Genomic DNA, 23,607 nt, shown 5'->3' with positions numbered 1-23,607 from the left:
AAGTCCTCCGGCATAACAGCTGGTCTCACTGGCCTTATCGCCCCAGAATCACCAAGTGCCTGGCATCTAGTAGGTATACAGTGTATGTTAAACACATACACAACAAGTTCTCTTGCTAAAGAAATAAATCTGGAAATCCCTACGTTTTGTTCACTTTTATATTTGTGGTCTCTTAATGAAGAAAAATGGCTTTCGTGAGATATTCAAAAACTTGGAATGCAGAAAATGAAATTCAACTATAATCTCACCCCCCAGGGAGAAGTACTGTAAAATGTTTTGATCTGTGTCCTTCCTAACATTAATGGATGTGTCTTAGCACATAACACAATCAGGGGTTGGTTAATTAAAAATAAAAAGGTCTGCTGAGCTGACCCCATTATTACTAAATGAATAAAAGGAAATCCACCAAATAAAATACCTTGCAGCCAAGCCAAAAATAACAGAAATACAGTAAGTGTATTTTTCAAGTGATGTTCAACGTGATGAAAAAAGAAAAGGAAAATTCTAACTTTGCTCTCATCTCCTCAGCAAACAAAACTCCTATATATTTTGGAGACTTCAAATCTCACCAAGGGAAACAATTGCTCAACAGGATATAAAACTAAAATAAAATCCTTTTACAATGTGAAGCCCCTGCAAAGTTACATGTAACAAAATTGACAATATTTCTCTTCAAAATTCTAAATAACCACTTTAAGAAAATCTGGGGGCAGGAGGGTGTTCTTAAATTGCAGAGTGGCATTTATGCATAACGTGCATTTGAGACTGAGGAATTAAAACTGTAATAAAGCAGCTTAGTATCTTAAATCTTTTGGAAGAACTGAAAGAGGGATGTGAACTCTCGTACACCCCATAAACCGTATTTTTTTTTACCCAAAGAATATGTTATTCATGTGCTCTGTACATTAGGTCAATTATTAGTCACTTTCTTTGGAGGCTGACCAAGTGTCTCCACCCTTCATTGCAGAGTTTGCTGTAATCATCTGTAGTAAGAATAGCAGAATCACACCAATATGTGCTGAAGACGTAGGATACAGGCCCTGGAGGTTTTGACAACACATTTCTACCACTGATTTACCACCCTTTTCATTTGCTTTTAAGCAACAGGGGAAAATGTTTCAAGTATCTCAGTAAATAGAATGAAATATAAAGGAAAATGAGATCATTTCAACTTGGCTGAAATTGAAGCCTTTCAGCTATTTTGTGTCAACTTGAATTTCATAATATAAACACGTATTTTACTTGTCTCTCCACAGTTTAGGCAAGTCAATTATTTTTTTAATTGGATTTCCAACTATATGGTTAAACAAGACCCCCACCCACTTTTTGAAGGCTTCAACATGGAAAAATCTTTGAATGTTGTTACTAATCTTTCTGTATCATCCAAAATTTAGGAAAGCATGTTTATCATCAGTTTTTAACATCATGTTAAGAACTGTGGTAATAACATAAGATTTAGGGTTTCTATTGTATTAGATTTATATAAAAAGAAAATGCAAATGCAGCCATAATTCTCCCTTGACATGCATGCTTAAAATCACAGACTGTGAGATCTGTAAGGTACTTCCAAGATCTTCTAGTTCAACCCGCTCAATTTATAGAGGAGCGCTGGGAGGTTAGAGGCCAAGAAAAACAACTGATAATCTAGAGTACTATGACCGCTGAACAACAATCCAACTGTCTTTGAAAAACCAAAATATGTCCCAAAGCAATCTATGATAGGGTTATAAAGAAAAAAATCACATCTATCGTACTATCTGCGTTATACTTCATAGCTTTAGGATTCAAAGTGTGGTCCGGGGACCAACAGTATCAGCATTACCTAGGAGCTCAGGGAAATGCAGAGCCTCAAGCCCTGTCCCAGACCTATTGAATCAGCATCTGCATTTGTACAGAATCCTCAGGTGATGTCTATGCATGTGAAAGTTTGAGAAGGAGAAGCCTGCACAAGTACTACTCAAAGGTGGCTGACAGACTTGGGAGAACTGTTTGTATCCAGTCTGTGATGAAGTAAGTACAGAAACTAAGAGTAATACTAAGCCTCTGAAAGTTACTGAGAGAATAAATCTTAAATTCTCATCATAAGTGCAAAACACTGTAACTATACGTGGTGAGGGATGTTTACTAGGCTTTTCGTGGTGATCCTTCTGCAATATACACAGATATCAAGTCATTATGTTATACACCTGCAACCAATATAATGTTATATGCCCATTATATTGCAATTTTGAAAAAGTAATAAGCCTGTAGAAACTGTTATATCAATTTGACACACTTGTTTCATATAAGCTAAATATATTTTATAAATAAAACTTGTATATATATATTTTTGTATAATTTTTCTAGTGATATATTTTATTACATATTATAAAAGTATTTGTTCATAACAGATTTAAAATAATATTTAAATGGAATTCTACCATAAAGAAACACTGCTACAGCATCCTCTCCTCCTCCCGACTGTAACTAGTTTAAAAAATAAACATCCCTTGGCTCACTTCTCAACTTATTCTATGAGCCAGTATTACCCTGATAACCAAAGCCAAAAAAAGACATCACAAGGAAAGAACACTACAGACCGATATCCCTTATGAACAGAGACACAAAATCCCTCAACACAATACTAACAACCTGAATCCAACTATATATAAAAAAAGATTATCCACTATGACCAAGTAGGATTTACCCAGGAATGCAAGTTTGACTTAAAACATCTGAAAGTCAGGGGCGCCTGGATGGCTCAGCATGTTAAGCATCCAAGTTCAGCTCTGGTTATGATCTCACAGTTCGTGGGTTCATGCCCCACATCAGGCTCTATGCTGACAGCTCGGAGCCTAGAGCCTCCTTCAGATTCTGTGTCTTCCTCTTTCTCTCTACCCCTCCCCTGCTCTCTCTCTCTCTCTCCCCCTCTCTCCCTCTCAAATAAATAAACATTAAAAAAATTAAAAATAACATCTGAAAATCAATTAATATAAATACCATAACAATAAAGTGAAGGATAAAAACCGTGATCATCTCCATAAGTGCAGGAAAAGCAAATGACAAAGTCCTATGTCCATTCATGATGACACTCTTAATGAAATATAAATATAATATAAATGAGTGAACTCCTTCAACCTATAGCTATCATCATAAATAACAGTGAAATTATAAATATTCTTCGTAAGATCAGAAACAAGGCAAGGATGTCTGCTTTTGTCCTTCTCTTGAACACTGTGTTGGAGGTTCTAGCCAGTAATGCAAAGAAAAGAAAGTAAAAGCATACAGTTTTAAAAGGAAGAAGTAAAATTACCTCTATTTATCAACAACATAATCTTGTATGTAGGAAATCCTAAGGGATCTACAAAAAAATTACTATAACAAACAAGTTCAACAAGGTCACAGAATACAAAATCAGCTATAAAGAGCAATCATATTTCCATATACCAACAATTAACAATCTAAAAATACTTTAAAAAAACAATTCCATTCAAAATTGTATCAAAAACAATAAAATTTATAGTAATAAATTTAAGAACATAAGTGCAAAATTTTCACAATGAAAAATACAAAAGATTTCTAAAAGATATTGAAGAGTGGGAAGACATTCCATGTTCATGGAACGGAAAACTTATCATTAAAATGGCATTTTTCCACAAATTGATCTGTAGGTTCAATGCAAACACTATCAAAATCCCAGGGGGACTTTTTGCAGGAATTGACAAGGTGCAGCTAAAATTTATATGGAAATACAAAGGACCCAGAATAGACAAAATAATTTGGAAGAAGAATAAACTTGGAGGACTAAAAAACTTACTACAAAGCTACAGTAATGAATGGATTATACAGACACATATGAATGGATCATATTATAAAGCTACAATAATCAATAGACTATGGTACTAGAGTAAAGATAGAGATATAGACAAATTGAACAGAATATCAAGTCCAGAAACAAACCCTTCCCATTAGAGTCAATTGATTTTCAACAAAAGTGCTAAGGAAATTCAACAAGGATGGTTTTTCAACAAATGATACTAAGAAAATTAGATATCCTCATGACTCCCCCACAAAATTGACCCTTACTTAACACCATTCACAAAAATTAATTAAAATGGATCAAAACTTTATTATAACACAATGCAGCTGCTAGAAGAAAATATAAAAGAAACCCTTTAAATTCTTGGGTTAATCAAGGAGATTTTAGCTACAATTCCAAAAGCATAATTCATTAAAGAAAAAGATGGATTAATTGACATCAAAATAAAAAAACTGTCATACTTCAAGACACACTGTCAAGAAAGTAAAGACAAGTCACAGAGAAAATATTTACCATCTCTGATGAAGAGATTTCATCAAAAAACATAATGAACTCAATAACTCAATAACAAGAAGAAAATAACCCAACTTTAAAATTGGCAAAATATGTGAATAGGTATTTCATGAAAGAAGATACATGAATAAGCACATGAAAAGGTGCTTAATATCATTAGTCATGAGGAAATTATCAGTTGAAACTGTAATGAGGCACCACCATTTCACACCCACTAGAATGGCTATAATGCAAAAAACAATAAAAAGTGGTGGTAAGGATATGGAGAAACTAGAACCCTCATACATTGCTGAGGACAGTGTAGAATGGTACAACCAACTTGGAAAACAATTTGGCAAGGAACTTTTAAGTTCCTTAAAAAGTTAAACATAAACTTAGCATACAATCTAGCAATTCCATACCTAGGTATCTACCCAAGAGGAATGAATACATACAGTGACACAAAGACTTGTACATGAATTTCACAGCAGAGTTATTATCATAGCCCAAACTGGAAACAATCCAAATGTCCATCAACTGGTAGCTACATGAACAAAATGTAGTATATTCATACAATGGAACATTTTCCGGCAATAAAGGAACAAACTACTAATACATACTACACATACTACAATATTATGCAAAATAAAAGCCAGATAAAACAGACTATATATGTCTTACATACATAAGATTCCATTTTTATGTAGGGTCCAGAAAAGGTCATTCTATACAGACATAAAATAGATTAGTGGTTACTGGGGTGGGTTTGGGGTACAGGAAAGGGACTGTCTGCAAATAAGCACAAAAGATCTTATTGGGGGTGATGGAAATGTCCTAAATGTCCTAAAATGCAAATTGTGGCAATGGCTGCATAGCTCTAAACTTACTAAAAAGTACTGAATCATACACTTAAAAATGGGTGAATGGTATATAAAATATATCTCCATAAAGCTGCTTTAAAAACCCAACTGGCTCATCAATTCTTATATTTACCTAAAAGACGCACATATGAACTGATACATCCATATACTAAACCTTACAAATCTGCAGTTAGGTGTTCCAGTTCTATCTGAGCCATACAGGCTTGCTACTCTTTTTGTGTATGTGTGCTTTGGTTTACCTACTAGATGAGTAAGCTTTGTATCTTTAACCACCTGGGGCAGAGAACCCGTTTTTAAATATTTTTCCTGTATTTCTGAAAATAAATTTTTTCTAAACTGACCCTAGAATTTGGCTTTTTGTTTTGTGCTTTTGCTACTACAAATGGTGGAAAAACTTTGAGAGAAACAAAGGTGGAACATGAGATGCTCATATAACCTAAAAAAAATTTCAAATTTCTTTTTAATGTTTATTTCTGAGAGAGAGAGAGAGAGAGAGAGAGAGAGAGAGACAAAGCACCAGCAGGGGAGGGACAGAGAGAGGGAGACAGGATCTGAAGCAGGCTCCAGGCTCTGAGCTGTCAACACAGAGCCCAACGCAGGGCTCAAACTCACAGACTTTGAGATCATGACCTGAGCTGAAGTTGGATACTCAACCGACTGAGCCACCCCAGTACCCCTGCTCATATAACTTTAGAACCCTAGGGTGAGAAGGTTTTTGAGTTTATCCTCATAAACTGCTTGACTCTGCTATATACAATTTCTTAAATGTTTTCCCATCTCTGTTGAACACTGAGTGATAAGGAGCTCACCACATTTACCCTGGGAGGTTGCAAAAGCTGTCTTACTCACAAAGGCTAGTTTATTTTAAAGTCCACTTTTGATCAGTTATTGAATCACTTATTCCATACTCATTCCTTTTAAAAACACACACACAATGTTGTTGCTATAAACAGAATATTTGTTTATTCTGAAGCAGTGGAACTAGAAAAGAAAGCCTTTCAGCTAGTAAGAAGGAAGAGTGTGCCAGCCGGCCCAGGCGACCTGCATTTGCTGGCCAGTCTGCAGGAGATGGGCAAGCAGATCCTGAAGGAAAGGTGATTGGAAAGGATCCTGCCGACGGATGAATGACCCTGTGTTTTAGACCTTCCAGGACCTAAGGAAAATGGGTTTGTTGAGTAATGCTGAAAGGCAGAGTCACAAGCCCAAAAGAAAGGCCAAAAAAACCTAGCATGAACTAGCTGGAGGACAATCAGAAAATAAGAGCAACGTATCCATCAGAGACAACTGCCAGATCCCCATGGAGCCACAGAGGGGCAGCACAGGTTGGGGAAGTCCAAGGTTGGCCAACATTTTAGTAACACCCATCAATCTGATTTAAAGAACACTCCTAATAAGAATCGATTGGACACAAAAATATGTCAGATGAATCCTGGAATTTATTTATTTACCACTGCATTTATCACTGGTTTAAGCCAGGCATGGCAGAACAATGGTACTTCAGTAGCATCTGTTTTAAGCCTACAGCAAGTCCAAATTGAACTAAAGTATCAAATATATGTAAAAATAAAACCATAAAAACACTGAAAGAATATAAATCAAAATATTTATCAAATATTTTAAAGTGGAGGGGCTCTTTAACCCCCATAGATGAAACCATAAGGAAAAGATTTACATGTAACATATCTGTATGCTAGTAAACAATACAAATATGTAAAAAAAAAGATTTTTTGAATTTTTTAATGTTTATTTTTGAGACACACACACACAGAGTGTGAGTGGGGGAGAGACAGAGAGAGAGATACAGAATCTGAAGCAGGCTCCAGGCTCTGAGCTGTCAGCCCAGTGGCTGACGTGGGGCTCATACTCATGAACCATGAGATCATGACCTAAGCCGAGGTCAGATGCTCAACCAACTGAGCCTCCCAGGTGCCCCTGAAAAAATATTTAAAGTAAATAAGATAAAAATTTAAAAACTGAATTCTATAAAGAGCTGATGGGTATTGATAGGGATGAACAAAAATATAGTTTCTTCTTGATTATGTTAGAAAGAAATAGTGTTAAGAATATGAAGCCAAGACCTAGATACTCAGAAGCACGTGTGACCATACTAGCAATATGTTTCGAGAACTTTAATATTCTCATAGCCATACTCTAATAATTCTGCTTTATTCTAAATACAGAAAAATCTTTATGCACAAAATATTACACACAGTGATACAACAGAAGAAATAAAAATTAAAGGTAGAGCCCACATGTCCAACAAAATGGGAACATAGGGTTATATATTTTTAAATGTTTATGTATAGATTAACATACAATATGAACTGCATTTATGTCCTGATTGTGAAGTAAATGACAATCTACAGATGAATAAAATTAGAAGGAAATAACATCAAGCAAATATCAACTGTGATTATATTAGTATGGTATGTAGTTTTTGCCCCTACTTCCCTTCACTTTCCAAATTTTCTTAAATAAGCATATTCAATGCTAATAGTAATTCCCAGAGGCTTATGAGTATATTTTTCCAACAGCTTTGCACTTTTCTGACTTAAAAAAAATACTTTTCACATTGTCTATTATGAAAATGTATAAAAAATACTTTTCACATTGTCTATCATCAACACTTATTACTTTGATACCAGGATATTTTTTAAGTAAAGAGTTAAAATTTTAAAGGTCTCCAAGAAAAATTCTGAACATTGTAAATGAAAGATTCTCACTGCTACAGCTACCAAGTTAATGAAAAGGTAATATGATTTCTGTAAAAAGAAATTATGTATTATGTATAATTAGTATCTATATTTGCGGTGTGGGGGCAAGAAGACTGTAAGGGGAAAGGTCAACCAACCTTCCAATAAAGTGACAAATCAAATTTAAAATTTATAAGACTTTCACAAAAATCTCCAGGCCAGTAATTTTTAGAAAACTCTAAAAATAAATATAGCAACAAATGAATTTGTTTGTTAGAATTAAGGAGGATACTTGTAGGTATGGGCACTGGGGGTTATGTAAGTGATGAATCACTTTCTACTACTGAAACCAATACTACACTATTTGTTAGCAAACTTGAATTTAAATAAATAAATTTAAAAGAAGAAAACAAACAAAACAAAACAAAACAAAGAATCTCCAAACCACCAGAAGCTCCATCACTATTGCTCATTACGTGCTAACAGAATCCAATGAATTATTAATTAAACACTGTGGCATAGTATGTAATAAAAACAAAAAGCACAATGTCTATTACTATATGACAGAGCTCTCAGTGGGTAGCACTGGGATTGTCTTAATTAACATTCCCTAAAAAATCTGGAAGAGAAAGTGTACAGCAAAATCTACACATTCACAAATGGCCATGAGCTCTTCTGTATAGTGAAGTGTAGAGATGAAAAAACACATGACAAATTCATAATGACAGAAGCCACTGGAGAGAGGAATGGCAAAGGAACTAGGAAGAAAAAAAAAAAAAGAGGAGACATCAGCCCTATCAGAAATGTTATGGTTTGTTTGTTTCCCATAGAGGCAAAATACATAAGATGCTACCATTTGTTAATCCCAAGTGGAAAGTTTACACATGGCTGTTATATTATTCTCTATACTTTTCTGCATTTCAAAAATTTTTAAACAATAGACAAAGGGCACTGAAAGTAGACAAAACCTGACTTGGAAAACCCTGTAAGTGTGAAACGACAGGACAAAGGGAGGAAGTGGGCATGGTTCCACAGACAGACGGCAGGTACCTGCTGGCAGAAGCAGTGGGGAAAGAGCTGGGGAAGTAGGGAAGGACCAGATCATAAGAGGTCTTGTGTGCCAAGGTAAGGAGTTTGAATACGACCCGAAAACAAGAAGTTAACAAAGCATTTCAACTAAGAATGGAATCTCCTTTGGGACCTATGTTTTGGGACTGTCTCCAATGATTTTTGAAAGTTTGTAGTTTTGCATTTATATTTACATTTATATCTATATAGTCTGAATTACGGCCCAGAATACACAAAACAATTCAAATTATATGTTGGAACTACACATCTGAGGCTCATGTGAGGAAGCACATTTATCTCATATGGCACAGTGAATGACAATCACATTTCTGTACTAAACATCACTATTACTTATTATGTGGTAACGAAATCCAATGAATTATTAATTAAACACTGTGGGATAGTATGTAATAAAAATAAAAATCACAACATCTATTACTATAACACAGAAAGCTGTTACAAGGCTCAGTGGATGGACAGTTAACTATGAAATAAGCTTCAGCAAATGTAAAATCATAGTTCTAAGGAACCTAATCTCTATTACACTCCTAAGATATGGCTCTCAATTACAACTTGAGGCCCAACAAGGAGATCTCGAATTCTCATCAGTCCCTTGAAGTCTGTCATACTTCCTTTAGCCAGATGCCTGGCAAACAACTAAAGAAATCCTGTGAACCGACTGATTCAGATCTCTTGGGAAAGGCTTGGCCGGCAAGGCATCAAGGACAGCACCACTCAAGGACTCTTCCCTGAAGAGGGCCAGCTGAGCAGACAGGCCAGAATCCATAGCTTTCTAGAAGCTGGCAATGGTCACTCCGCCCTACAGATGGCCCAGCAGTGTGTTAGGCCTCTTCAGCCTGCTAATCCTGTCTGCCTTGTCTCAACTTCAGGGCTCTGTCTTCATAGTGTGTAAGATGGGCTATAGAACTAAGTGAACCTCTGGGGCACCTGGATGGCTCAGTTGATTAAGCCTCCAACTTCGGCTCAGGTCATGATCTCATGGTTTGTGAGTTCGAGCCCCGTCATCCAGCTCTGTGCTGACAGTTCAGAGCCTGGAATCTGCTTCCAATTCTGTGTCTCCTTCCCTCTCTGCCCCTCCCCTGCTCACACTCTTTCTGTCTCTCTCTCTCAAAAATAAACATTAAAAAACATTTTTTTTTAATTTAAAACACCTAGGTGAACTTCAAGCCCTGGCCCTGGCCCAATCACTCCAGTTAGTCATTCAAAACAAATTACTGAGTCCTTTCTATGGTCAGAAACACAGTATTAGACTCTTAGACACAAGGGTAAATAAGATAGAGTCTCTGTCTTGAGTGTACCACCCAGAGGAGAGACAAGCACATAAAGTGAAGTACATATGAAATGTTTTGGAAATATTGAAGAAGTCATTCTTCTGCAGTAGGGCTAGGGGAAAGTTTCATATCTGGTGGATCAGTAAAGAATTTGTCAGAGAGAAAGGACAGAATGAGTCAAGACACAGAGCTGTGAATGCAAGTGTACAACATGAATCTTTAGTTGTGACAGCATGAGATAAAGCCAGAAGGTCTACCAGTTCCAGATTGTAAAAGGCCTGGCTGCTCTTGCAAAGGAGTCTGGACTTTTTCCTAAAGACGTGAAAGCTGCTAATAATCAGATGTATGTTTTAAAATTATCTCTTATTCACCCATTCAGCAAATATGCACAAAGCATCTACTTTGTGCAGGCTCACTCTACAGATACATCTATAGCCTAAACATCTCCCATTCTTCTTATTATTATAAAATAAGAAAACTATAAATGTAATGAGCTAGAAAATACTCCAAGAAATGCTTACATGATTAAGAACATGGGAAAGGTCAAGAGTGTGCAATGGTTTCCACGTAACATCAGATCAGAACAATTAGGAGCCTCCCATTTGGAAACTCAAGTAAGACACAAAATAGCATCTAATTTTATAAAAATCACTGTTGCTTTGTCCATTTAATTTTAAGTATCATTTTAAATGAACAAATACGGATGACAAACCTATCATATATAAAGATACTAAGCCTAAAACTAAAATTTAGAGGTTGGCTAAAATTTAGAGGTTACATTAGATCAAATTAACACAGAACTCCCACTTTACTCAACAGGTAGGCATTCCTAGAGCTAACGATAACAACAGGTTCCAGAAGAGAACGCTTGCAGATTAGAAATTAGAAATAACATGTATAAATAACATGGAAGGCAAGAGTATTCTCTCAGAATAACTCCTGCCCACAATCACAGATAACGAAATTAGCCTGAAAGGGCCACTGTCCTAACACAGACTTTACAGCCTTGCAAACAGTTATTACGCTAAAACAAAGCCTTCAGACTCCAAATAATGTGCCGGCAGAGAAATAGTGACCCTGCTTTAGAGCTCTGCTTAATTCTTAGCCTAGGAGAGCAAGTTGGGAAAGGATAAATAGACAGCTGGGAGGCAGAAAAGGTTAAGATGATCAGAGTGAATGATCTCACCTATTTGTCTGAAGTATTATGAAGCCTCAGTATATCTGACTCACTGAAAACACCAAAACATCTTGTAAAGGTAATAATTTTTAAATTACTACCCATTTTGCTTACCTCCACACTCCATTTGCTCCAGTATCATCTCTCCATTCACAATGAGCTACCTCCAGTTTTCCCGTTTTATTCTTCTAGGCCAAGCCTTCCCCCCTCCGCCCCCCCGTCAACTCATACAAATCATTCTAGGTCTATAAATCCTTAATTTTTCACTCCTCCCAAAAATCTTCCTTGACCTCTCAGTTGACAGGCGTTTTTCTCCCCTATACGTCCATCACACTTTGTGCATACATCTATCATAACACTATTACCCTGTCCTGGACTCCCTCGTTTACTCATTTACACCATCGTTTGCATGACTGGATTTGTTCCAACAGACTGTAAGTTTCAGGAGTGCAGAAATCTTGTTTCCTCAGTCTTTGTGCACTAGCACATGTAACAAGTACTTGCTAGAAGGAAGGAAGGAGGAAGGAATGAAGGAAAGACAGACTAAAATACATTTTTGGCTTAAAGTAATACCATTCGTTATCTCATCCATTCAATATATTTCTATTGAAAGCCTACTACGTGTCAGACACCACTCTGGTAGCTGAGGAAAACAAAGTAGCTGGGGGAGTCATGCAGAAAAGTACTCCCCATCCTCATGAAACTCAATAGCATAGTTGAAGGGCTAGATCACAAATAGCTATATAACGTGTTAGGTAGAAGAGGGAGCATGGAGAACTATTAAGCAAAGGTGGACAAGGGGTCCTAGAAGAGGGGTTCACTATGAAAAACACATCACCATGCTTCTCATACAATGCCTCACCCTCAACTTTTATTATTTTTATTTTCCTTCTCATAAGGAATGCATGCTTTCCTTCTTCAGCCTCCCTTCCAATGTCAATTCTTTTAAAGCTCATAATTTTCAAGTCGTTTTTTTTTTTTAACCTCAGCCTTTTTTTCTGATGCCCAACATCAATTGGGCTATAAATCTGTCATATACTACTACTAGTTTAGGCCTCTCCAAGTTATAACCCATGTGGTCCAGCCAAGATACAGAGATTCCCAAAAATGCTTTCATCATATCCCAGCTGGAATCTCTTAATTCATTATTTTCAGGTCTAGCCAGTACCTCCTATGAGCACTTGCAGTACAGGAATAACTAGGTCACGATCATGTTCTCAAGATTCTGAATCCCTAATTACAATTCTCCCATGATAAAGGAATCTGTGTACAAATTAATGTGAACCAAGGTTTTTCCATTCTCAAGCCAACTAGTATTTTCTCCTGTGTAACTTGAGTCGGAAACTCAGTTCTTCAGATAAAAAAGTCTTTTAGGTTTATGAACCACTGATTAATTCCAAGGGAACATTCAAACATCTACCACCACTCTTTCCTGGCCCACTTAAATTATACTTTATTTTTTCCCCCAATTTATCCATTGTAATACACTCTGGCATTTTCACAATTAGAATGCAACCAGGAAACAGATGAACTAGCCTCTTAAATAAACAAAGCCTGTTCTTTCTTGAATTAAGTGGTCCAAAGAATGCTCACTGTCACTCCTTCCCTGGAGATTCTATAGCCAACAGTTTTGATTATTCAACAGTGTCATTTTTACTTTAATATTCCATGTGTTGGTGACTCTCCATAATGCATGAATTAATGAGTGAAAGTTAGGAAGTGAGCTGGCTAATACAGCATGACCATCCTATTTGCAACTCCTTCCCATAAGGGCTGAGATGGCATACGTCATTAATTCTAGTATATTTATGACATATATTTTGTTGTAAAAGAAATCTTCATTTGGCACCAAAATGACTGATTTAGGCAGCTTCACAATTCAACTTTAAAAAATTAAGCTGTTATTTTGTAGTTGTTACTAAAATATTATTGCTTTTTATACCAACAAACAATCTTAGACCACAGTGTTTATAAGAAGAATTTGAAGATTAGAATACATATTTTTGGCCAGGGATGGAGCAGAAAATCAAGAGGGATTTTACTGATTCAAGTATTTGAGAAAAAAATATTTTAAAAAACCAAACCTTTTAAGGTTGGCAAATGGTTCAAATTCATGTTAAGATCATTTGTTAAAAGAGAAAAATAAGGAAGAAAATTCAAATCTCCAAGGTAAGAAGCATAGAGTAACTGCCTCCACATGTGTGTTCAAAAAGTATGTTCACAGAAATAAACATTATGGACAAAACAATGCTTTTGCTGGTAGTAATGTTATTTTTTCAGGCTGTGTGGAAACACTGTGAATTGGACCAACTAAAAGTGTCTGTGGTTTGATGTATCCTTTGTTAATGTTCCATTCCTAGACCTGTATTCTCCAAAGTGCATCCTGTGATTTATTATTGAGTGAAAAAATGTCAGTTTCAAAAATGAATCTCCAACTTGTTAAGGTTTGTAGACACCTACAGTGACTATGTACCAGAGTGGTGAACACAACTCGAAGGGAGGGCAGGCAAGACAAATGCAATGTGAGGACCAGAGATTTCACCCAGAGCACTGGAAAACCTTTTTGGGTGTCATGATAAGTGCCTGAATGTAACAATCATAGCAGAGAATGGGAAGTTATTCTTTACCTGCTTGTAATAGATAAGTTCCTAGCAAAAATAAATTCTTAGAAATACCATATTCATTGAATGTATGGCTAATTCCATGTCTGAAGCAAACAAGTTATATGATTACTGCTAGCTTTGTTGCTTAATTTTAAGAACAATGATCTTTCGTTATATACAGATGGCTAACAGACGCATGAAAAGATGCTCAACATCACATATCAGGAAAATACAAATCAAAACTACGATGAATTACCACCTCACTCCTGTCAAAATGACTAAAATCAACAACACAGGGAACAACAGATATTGGCAAGGATGTGGAGAAAGGGGAACCATCTTGCACTATTGGTGAAAATGCAAACTGGTGCAGCCACTCTGGAGAACAGTATGGAGGTTCCTCAAAAAGTTAAAAATAAAACTACTCTACAATCCAGTAGTTGCACTACTAGGTATTTACCCAAAGGATACAAAAATACTGACTCAAAGGGACACATGCACCTCAATGTTTATTCCAGCATTATTTACAATAGCCAAATTATGGAAACAGTCCAAGTGTCCATTGGCTGATGAATGGATAAAGAAGTGGTATGTATATACAATGGAGTATTACTCAGCCATAAAAAAGAATGAAATCTTTCCATTTGCAATGATGTGGATGGAGCTACAAAGTATTATGCTAAGTGAAATAGTCAGAGAAAGACAAATACTACATGATTTCACTCATGTGGAATTTAAGAAACAAAACAAAAAGAGAGGCTAACCAAGAAACCGATTCTTAACCATAGAGAATAAACTATGGGTTACTGGAGGGGATGTGTGTGGGGGCATGGTCTAAATGAGTGATGGGCATTAAGGAGGGTACTTGCTGTGATGAGCACTGGGTGTTGCATGTATGTGATGAATTACTAAATTATACACCTGAAACTAATATTACACTGTATGTTAATGAACTGGAATATAAATAAAAATTTGGAGAAAGGAAAATTAAAAATCAAACAATGGCCTTTCTTTTTTTCTTTTTATATTGCAGTTTCAACTACATACAGTTGAACATGTATTTCTACCACCCTCTCAAAAAAGCAGAGAAGAAAGAGAATCAGTGTTGTTTTGTTTTGTTTTTCATTTTTTCTTTTCTATGGAGTCTCAACTTGCCTAGAGCTAGCTTTCTGAAACCTGTGGATGTTTGGAACAGCTCAAGATGCTAAGAACAATGAGGAGACTACTTCAGCAATCTTCTGGCTTAAATGTGGAGTTTTTTAACTCTATGTCTTTTCTCAGTCCACATGGATCCAGAGAACCATGTAAGAAAAGAGCACTTCCTGGGGCGCCTGGGTGGCGCAGTCGGTTAAGCGTCCGACTTCAGCCAGGTCACGATCTCGCGGTCCGTGAGTTCGAGCCCCGCGTCGGGCTCTGGGCTGACTGCTCAGAGCCTGGAGCCTGTTTCCGATTCTGTGTCTCCCTCTCTCTCTGCCCCTCCCCCGTTCATGCTCTGTCTCTCTCTGTCCCAAAAATAAATAAACGTTGAAAAAAAAAAAAAAAAAGAAAAGAGCACTTCCTGTCCTATCCCTTCGCAAACTGTTAGGGAAAGAAAAATTAAATTATAAATCAGGCCCTTTCAGGCTCCATGTCCTAGGAAATGCTCCTGACCAATGAACACCTCTTCCATACTTAATCAAACCCATGCACATTTAGATCCAGTTCATCCAAATTGCCCTAAGGGTGGCCAGGTGCATGTATCTCTTAACAACCATTAGGATTAAGAATTATCATTTGTATTTACTTCTTGAAGTTTAAAAAGGAGTTCATTAAATAACTTATTTATTCTAAAGTCAGTTCTATATTAAGAGGAATGTTATTCTAAGATGGGCTGAATTAAAAGATAACAGGAGAAAAGAGCCCAAATAATAAGAATCTAAGGATAAATTTGTGATGGATAAAGGAATAAGTTCTTCCTTGTTTCTCAAGGCAGTAATTGCTTTGCCTATAATTTCTTTAAAATATATTGGATGAGAATACTTGTTTTGATAGCATAATCTCATGTTAACATTTTATATTTATGTAGTGAAGGAGAAGTTCCTGAAACATGTTTAATATTTTATAGAGTTTGAAGAAGAAAGAGGAATCAGTGGATAGCTACAAAATATTAGTTTTGAAATTGAAGAGCTAGATTATGACATTTCTTTTTTGCAGTTACTGAAGTTAGAAAACAAAGCCTGAGGTATCCACCATTCTTGTTATTTCTCAGTCGAACATCTTATTTTAATTTTCGTTTCCTTCCTTTCCATTTTTTCCTGTTGCTTTTGGCCAACAGACCCTCATACCTACCCACATTGTGACATTATCAAAGAAGAACATACAGCCACTATGAATGCACCATGGCTAAAAGAAAACACAGAGTCTTTGGACCATTAGTTCTTGAAACTCTAACAAACATGACATTTATACTTCTTGGGTCAACTGAAATGCATCTGTTAAAAGTCTGTAGCTTCCTAGCACATGTTTCATTTAAACATGAAATACAACCCTTGCTCTTTGGAGATCAAACTATCAATCGATAAATCAATCTTTAGCTCTTTTAGCTTCTCCAAGGAAATTCCACATTATATCCCCCCCTAACATTAGCTTTTCAAGTTTTCTGAGAGGCTTCACATGGTATTCTATACTGCTCAAGTGCACTCTGTTAACTGGCTTTTCAATGAGACTTGGCAAGATAATGCTCAGCCTATGGCTGACAGATAACCTTACAGTCAAGACATTGGATTGGGTCTTTTTGAGCAACTATGGCAAGGCATGGGAAAAAAGAAACAAAATCTACTTAGACCATTCCATTGATGTTAGACTATGCCAAAAGCCACACACCCAAATTTGAATTTCTTCTGAAAGCCAGATCGCCTTGTGACCGAATGTTTCTCAGGGGAAGAAAACTGATAGCGTATTAATCCATGTCACTTTAGACTATCCAAAGCAATCCATTTTAATTCTTTTCATTCTTGTCCCATTTTCAGCCACAGATTAGCTAAAGTTACTATTATTTCCTATAAACTTAAATTAAAGCTAATTTTAATTTCAAAATCAAATATAGTGAGTCAGAGAGGTAGGAAGCTACCCCCTGGAAATAGTGAAAATAACTTCATGTACTGGTACAGTGGGGCAGACGAGAATCAAACACCAACCCTGAGTCAACCTGAGCTGTCACTGAGTTAACTTAGCTCAGACAGTATTACGACAACACACTTGCAAATCATTCAGTCCACTTTGAACTCAGTCCTGTTGTTAAAAAGCCCATTCTTCTGTTCAACAAATATTTACTGAGCATCTACTATGTGTCCGTCATTATTCTAGGCATGAAACAGGCAAAAACCTCTGTTCTTGTGAAGCTCATGCTATAGAGGAGACTATTCTCCTACTCTAAATCCCCAGTTATTTTTATAAGAACAAAGCTATAAATCCCCTGACGTGTGCATTAAGAAAACAAAGTGATCATAAAAGAAAACCAATTCTCAGCCCTTCCCTGAACACATACTCCATTACACCTGGTCTAATTTCACACTTTACATAGATTAAGCAGAGCAGAGCAATTCATTCATACATCCAGATTCTCTACATCTGTGTGTTCTCAGGCTCCACTGGGACCATGTTCTCTTCCTATTCTATTCATAGCTCAATTGCAGCTAAGCTCCCACATCCATCACTATATTTGTCTTTGGCCTAGGCAAAAACGATTTCATCATACAACATCCACTTACAATTAAAGACAAGCTCTCCCCAACAAATTCACTCCCAAAGATTTGCCTAGTCACATAAAATTTAGTATTTCAACACTTGATCTAAAGACTGAGAGACAGAGAGAATGGAAATAGTTAAGTGTCAGCAGGCCAACTGAGAATCAAAGAGGTAAATGGGATCAAAAGAAAAGAAAAATAGAGCTAAAATAAAGATAATAATAGATAAATTAAATAATCCTACAGATGATTGTAGTTCCAAATCCAGGCAAATATTTGCGGGAAAATATGGATGCACTATAGTCTGGGCCAAGGTAGAACACAGAGATCTCTTTCTTAGATACCTGCCTTAGGTGAGACACGGACGGTCCTTCTATTTCCTTGATTATAAAACATGAGTATTCTCACAAGACTGTACCAAGGACCAAGTGAGACTGTGCATATAAGAACTGCATATGTAAAAGGGATCACATAAGTTTGGCTTTTCCAAAGTATTAACACTTCAGAGAATTCATTTAGCTATATATGACACTGTTCATGGTTTTAAAAGGTCAAGTGGAAAACTGTCCATTAAACATAGATCACTCATTCCTTTTTTGTTAGAAGAAATGAAGTATGCCTGGGGTGCATGGGTAGCTCAGTCAGTTAAGTTTGTGACTCTTGCTTTTGGCTCAGGGCATGATCTTGCAGTCATGAGATGGAGTCCTGCATTGGGCTATGTGCTGAGTGTGGAGTCTGCTTGGGATTCTCTCTCTCCTTCTCTCTCTGCCCCTCCCTGACTCATGCTCGCCCTCTCTCTCTCTCTCTCTCTCTCTCTCTCTCTCTCTCTCAAAACAAATAAACTTAAAAAAAAAAAGTGTGCCTAAAAACTCTTCATTTATTCATTCATTCAGTCAGCAAATACTTACTGAGCTACTAGGCGCCCAACACTAGAGATAAAACAGTAAACAAGACAGACACAGTCCCTTCTCTCATGGGGCAGCAAAGTACTAAAAAACTAGTGAAAAACACCAATGTGTCATTTTTATGTAAAGGCATACACCATGCATTATGATTTCATGTATTGTACACAGTGGGCCTCCAACAGTAATTGCTGTTTAATTTGCAATATATATTTTAGACAAAGCAAGAGTTTGGCATGTGGCAAAAACACATGTGGTATCATAAAAACGATATGACCAAACAGTATGTTGCTAGGTAGTTGTTGTTATTGTTCACATAAACCATTACAAATATGTCTAATGACTGAGGTGGTGGCCATGGCTTGTCCAAACTGTAAGTGATTTATTGATACCAGAATTGCTATTATGACATCCAAAGGCGTTCCCCAGGGAGAAGTCTACTCAAAAGCATGAATTATCTCAACATGCCTGATGCCTCAACAAACCATTTTCATGGCGTACTTGTTTGATATATTTTAAAAGCATCTTAAGTTCCAGTTTAATCACTTTCCTAGGGGAAAACCAGGGGTCAGAGTCCTAAACAGAAGCACAAGGTGAGAGGAGAAACAATACAAGTAACATAAAACTCAAGATACCTCTGGTTTTTTTTTTTTTTTTCAACGTTTATTTATTTTTTTTGGGACAGAGAGAGACAGAGCATGAACGGGGGAGGGGCAGAGAGAGAGGGAGACACAGAATCGGAAACAGGCTCCAGGCTCTGAGCAGTCAGCCCAGAGCCCGACGCGGGGCTCGAACTCACGGACCGGGAGATCGTGACCTGGCTGAAGTCGGACGCTTAACCGACTGCGCCACCCAGGCGCCCCAAGATACCTCTGGTTTTAAAGAGCATTGGAAACCTACAAAAAAGAACTCTCCCATCTTCACTGAGTCAGTATTGGGGGGCTCTTTATGGCAGATTCTCAGAGACAACCTGAGCCATCAGGCTTCTAACATGCCATAGAAAAATCTATAGTGTTCTTATTCCCCAGTGTGGATGACACAGCACAGCAGCCCGTGTCTTCGCTTGACTACTGTTCCCATGTCATCTTCCTGCACTCTTCTTCACTGTCTGAACTGTGTCCAGTAAAGCCTTCTTTTATTTCCACAAATACACAGGTGCTTTTCATCTTAGGACCTTGACACATGTTCTTCCTCCCACCTAGAAAGCTTTTGCTCACTCTTCACATGGCTGATAACTTCTCATCCTTCAGAGAGTCACCTCTGTCAGCCCACATGCATCATTGTTCTCTGCCCTCCTACCCTCTATTTTTATTCATGACCTTTCTCCACATTGTTACTTTGGTGTTTCTGCATTTAAACTTTTACAATTTCTGCTTTCCCCATGAGTAGGTAACTCTAGAAGGCAGAGGTAAGTATGTTTCATGTACTATTACACACCTCCAGTGATTAGCACAGTGCCTGGGAAATAACTGATGTACAATAGGTAAACTCACGTCTCTTCCTGAACACTTTCTTTCCAGCTTAATATCATACTTTTCTATGGATACATTTAACAATACTAAACTCTAATAAGTGAGGTTTGAAATGTGTGATTTAAAAATACCCCAACATTGGCCAAGGCAACATTTTTCTAGAGATGTCTTCTCAGACAAGGAAAACAAAGCAAAAATAAAGTACTGAGACCACATCAAAACAAAAGGCTTCTGCACAATGAAAGAAACCACCAACAAAACAAAAAGGCAACCTACTGGATAGGAGGAGATACTTGCAAATGACATATCCAATAAAGCGTTGGTTCCAAAATATATAAAGAACTTATATAACTCAATATCCACCCCCCCCAAAAAAAAAAAACAATATAAAAACTGGACAGATGACCAGGGCACCTGGGTGGCTCTGTCAGTTAAGCACCTGACTCTTGACTCAGGTCACGATCTCACAGTTGTGAGACTGAGTCCCATGTCGAGCTCCACACAGAGCATGGAGCCCACTTGGAATTCTCTCTCCCTTCTCTCTCTCTGCTCTTCCCCTGCTTGTTCTTGCTCTCTCTCTCTTTCAAAATAAAAAAAAAAAAAATAAACATTAAAAAAAACTGGAAAGATGACCTGAATAGATATTTTTCCAAAGAAGACATCCAGATGGCCAACAGACACATGAAAAGATGCTCAGTGTCATTCATCATCAGGGAAGTGCAAATCGAAACCACAATGAGATATCACCTCACACCTGTCAGAATGGCTAACATCAAACCACAAGAAACAACAGGTGTTGGTGAAGATGTGGAGAAAAAGAACCATCCTGCAGGTGGGAATGCAAATTGGTACAGCCACAGGGGGAAACAGTGTACAGGCTCCTCAAAAATTTTAAAACAGAAATACCATATGATCCAGGGGCACCTGGGTGGCTCAGTCGGTTAAGCAACTGAATCTTGATTTCGGCTTGGGTCATGATCTCAGTTTGTGAGTTCCATCCTTTATCAGGCTCTGCACTGACAGTAGGGAGACTGCTTAGGATTCTCTCTCTCTCTCCCTCTCTTTCTCTCTCTCTCTCTCTCTCTCTCTCTCACTCTCTCTGTCCCTCCCTTGCTTGCTCTCTCTCACAAAAAATAAATCAACTAAAAAAAAATTAAAAAAAAAAAAAAGAAATACCATAGGATCCAAAAATTCCACTACTGGATATTTACATAAAGAAAATGAAAACACGAATTCAAAAAGTTATATGCACCCCTATGTTATTGAACCATTATTTACAATAGCCAAGATATGGAAGCATCACAAGGGTCCATCAGTAGATGAGTGGATAAAGAAGATGGGGTATGTACATACAATGGAATATTACTCAGTCATAAAAAGGGATTAGATCTTCACATTTGAGACAACATGGATGGACCTAGAGGGCTTTATGCTAAGTGAAATAAGTCAGACAGAGAAAGACAAATGCCATATGGTTCCACTTTGGAACAAAACAAATGAATAAACAAACAAAAAGCAGAATCAGACCTATAAATATAAAGAACAGGATTTTTTTTCAGAGTCTGAGCTCTTAACCAGTTTTCTAGGAATGGTCAAGCAATTGAAAAAACACAGAGTCTCCTAATTAGGCATCTTAAATTAAAATGATGATATTATTGTCATGTGATATTGACAAGTTGGAATGAGGATTTCCCAGAATAAAATTTAGTTTTGAAAATAATTTTCCTGTCACTTCCTCTCATTCATAAAAAATAAAGAATAACAATTGAAGAGGCATGAGAACATGCGACCCCTATGCATACTTCACCTTGGCTCAGTAAAGGGCTGTAATGACTTCTCAGAGTCATTGCCTTTTGTTTGGGTTTGTGATAGCTTGTTCTGCTTGGCAGTGTGGAAAAACACTGTAGAAAGAAACGAATTCTAAATAAGGTCTGAAAAGAAATACCTCTATCCAACTCCAAATTATGCTATTTTTTTTTAAATCAAAGAATTTTCTATGATGTTTAAGTGTTCTTTTCCTCAAAGATGGCAATTCAAACTTCTATTATACACTGTTATACAAAGCCAATTTTATATCATTAAAATGTATGTATGCCTCTGCCTTTTTTTCCTATGGTACAAGAAGAAAGTTCCAAAATATTCCCCACTTTGCAAATGAAGCGTACATATCATTATGCAAAGAACAAATCAAAATTTATTTCTGGAGGGCCATGGCTTTGCCTTTTTGTCTTTTAAAGTTCATGGGTTTTCATTTAAAGAATAAATCACTAGAATCCCTAACAAAACATAAGACTTTTCCATTGAGACTTTAGGAAAGAAATGATCTCTAAGAGCTAATGCATATTTATAAAACCATTTTCAGATTGGGTAAACTTTGCCCCCAAACCTCTAAGTCTCTTCTTTCACCTGGTTGAGTGTCCTGCAACAGTAAAGGTCAACAATGTCTCCTCTGAGGAGGAGGGTGAGGGCTCTCCAGGGACAGAGATAGAAATGGGTCTGTTTTATGATTTGCACCATTAGAAATTCTTATTTCCTGAGGAAATAAATATCCCGATCTATTGTTTACTTATAAAGCTCTTCTGAAGCAGTTCAGAGAAAAGGGATTGCTGCTGAGGGAATATGGTAGGAAAGTTGGAGAACATTTCCTTTCATGTGTGCCACAGAATTTACTTCCCACACATTTCAACCATCAATATCTGTACTCATATTTCCACATGAAATACAGATGCATTTGTAGGTGCTATTGTTCAGATTACCTTGTTTAAAAATGCTGTATTAGACAAATATTTAATATTTAAATGCTATCTCTCATCAACTTCAAGATCCCACAGCTAAATTAAGTAAGTCAACAGAGAATTAATAAACACCCACTCTCCTCACAGCACTGCGTCTGGTACTCAATGAGACCTAGCTTCTGTTCTTTGGTCTATGGGAAGCATCATAGCCTGGCTGGAAGACTATATACAAATCACCAAAACTAGAACTAGATTAGCAAATTTGTTCATTCCCAGATCATGGGATCTGATAGGCCAAATTTAATTTTTAAAAAAATACTAGTTAAAAAATATGTGTGTGTCTACATGTTCACATTCATATTCATACCTGTGTGTGTATGTGTGTGTGTGTGTGTGTCTGTGTGTGTATATTCTTATTTTTAAATCAATGTCACTTATGCTTCATTTAGAGAAGAAAACATTTTTAAGAAAACTTAAAATATTATAACTTATTTATAAGGCTTCCTAAAAGCCATGAAATAGGATTCTAGATATTTTTATTGCTAACATAAGTATTTCAAAACAAGAATCAGTAAATGTAAATGGAAAAAAGTTTTTGACAAGATGAACATGTTCATTCCTTACTTCTTAATAAACATCATTAACAACCATCATTATACACACACACACACACACACACACACACAAATATACACATAATACACATACACACACACACACACATCCCCTTAGATATGGACTGGGTCACCTATTTAAAAATGTAATGAA

General features: G+C 36.8%; 1 protein-coding gene across 1 annotated transcript in view; it reads right to left on the bottom strand.

The window, feature by feature from the left end:
* FBN1 (fibrillin 1) overlaps window positions 1-23,607 on the bottom strand; it is a 232,954-nt gene that overhangs the window by 154,531 nt on the left and 54,816 nt on the right. The gene's annotated exons all lie outside the window — the stretch shown is intronic.

This window comes from Lynx canadensis, chromosome B3, assembly GCF_007474595.2.
Source record: "Lynx canadensis isolate LIC74 chromosome B3, mLynCan4.pri.v2, whole genome shotgun sequence".
Taxonomy (NCBI): domain Eukaryota; kingdom Metazoa; phylum Chordata; class Mammalia; order Carnivora; family Felidae; genus Lynx; species Lynx canadensis.
This window is presented reverse-complemented; position numbering and strand designations above follow the sequence as displayed.